This window comes from Gopherus evgoodei, unplaced genomic scaffold, assembly GCF_007399415.2.
Source record: "Gopherus evgoodei ecotype Sinaloan lineage unplaced genomic scaffold, rGopEvg1_v1.p scaffold_62_arrow_ctg1, whole genome shotgun sequence".
NCBI classification, from domain to species: Eukaryota; Metazoa; Chordata; order Testudines; family Testudinidae; genus Gopherus; species Gopherus evgoodei.
In genome coordinates, this window is record NW_022060083.1 from 533,938 (window position 1) to 535,652 (window position 1,715).

Sequence of the window (1,715 nt, forward strand, 5' to 3'; positions counted from 1 at the left end):
ATGTTCAACCAAACCACCCTGACCGAGTTTCTTCTCCTGGGGTTTTTTGATGTCCGGGAGCTGCAGATTCTACATTTTGTGGTATTTCTAGTCATTTACCTGGCAGCCCTGGTGGGGAATCTGGCCATCATCATGGTTGTAGCCCTCAACCACCAACTTCACACCCCCATGTATTTCTTCCTTGGAAACTTGTCCTTCCTAGATCTCTGCTACATCTCTGTCACAGTCCCTAAATCCATGGCCAATTCCTTAACCAACACCAGTATGATTTCTTTCTCTGGTTGTGTTGCTCAAGTCTTTTTGGTTATCACCTTAGCTTTTGCAGAGATGATTCTTCTCGTGGTCATGGCGTATGACCGCTATGTTGCTATCTGTCGTCCTCTACATTACAATGTGATCATGAGCAAGACAATGTGTGCCCAGATGGCATCTGGGTGCTGGATCAGTGCTGTCCTCTATTCGGTGATGCACACGGGTAACACATTTAGGTTACCTTTCTGCCGCTCCAATGTTATTGGGCAGTTCTTCTGCGATATCCCACAGCTACTAAAGATCTCTTGCTACGATACATCAGCTAATGAAATTTTGGTTATTGTCTGTGTTTTATTTTTTGGTTTCCTTTTTGTTGTTTCAATATTTGTATCCTATATTCACATCTTCTCCACCATTCTAAGAATCTCTTCCACACAGGGCAAGTACAAAACCTTCTCCACCTGACTGTATTTTCGTTATTTATGAGCACCACAATGTTCACCTACATGAGACCAAAGTCAATGTCCTCACTGTATCAGGACCTGCTGGCTGCTGTGTTTTACTCTGTGGTGCCACCACTGTTGAATCCGATGATTTATAGCCTGAGAAATAAGGAGATAAAAGATGCCCTGGGGAAAATGCTACATAGGGTAGTCTTGATCAAAAATTAATCATGAAACCATGTCAAGGCAGCAGCATGTGCAGTGACAGCAAATCCAGACAAGGCTTCCTCTAGCTCTCCACAGCCAGAAGGATGGCAGAGGTGCATTAAATTAAATTTTCAGGTAGTGTTAATTTCTCATCACGGTCCAGTGCACACTTTTGTTTTCAAACCCCATCACTTGGAGCAAGGGCTTACACACTCACAAGACATTATCGCTTCATTATACCCTGAAATATCCCATGGCTGAGTGTTGGGAATTGCAAGTTTCTTTGTGCAATATTGAAGCTTGAATAATATTGAGTAATAAAGCCATTACCATATTTCAGTAATGAAATAATCTATGCTGGCAAATGTGTCTAGGGATTTAGTACCCCTAACTGTCATTGATACACCTGCAAAAGTTTCTAATGTATGTGATTCTGTATGATTGAAGTATGACATTTGTATCATTGATATTGCCACTGTTTTACAGTACAATGCATCTTGTGCAAAGTATATTATGTACCATGTCAATAGAAAAGTTATGATTTGCTAAATAAGATTATCGTATTTAAATCCAGGTATCATCACTGTATCTAAAGTTATGAATATTGGTTATACATCTGTGTCTCAAATGCATTTGTTCCTGGGGTAACACTCTGTCATGGTATAATTCCCCTCTCTGAACCTTAGCGTCCAAAAGATGGGGTACCAGCATGAATTCCTCTAAGCTCAATTACCAGCTTAGAACCTGTAGCGTTGCCACCAACCAGGAATTCCAGTGCCTGGTACACTCTGGTCCCCCCAAAACCTTGCCTGG

At 41.5% G+C, this 1,715-nt stretch overlaps 1 pseudogene; it reads left to right on the forward strand.

Annotated features, from left to right (window-relative positions):
* On the forward strand, window positions 1–923 carry LOC115643557 (annotated as a pseudogene).
* The last annotated feature ends 792 nt before the right edge of the window (window positions 924–1,715 follow it).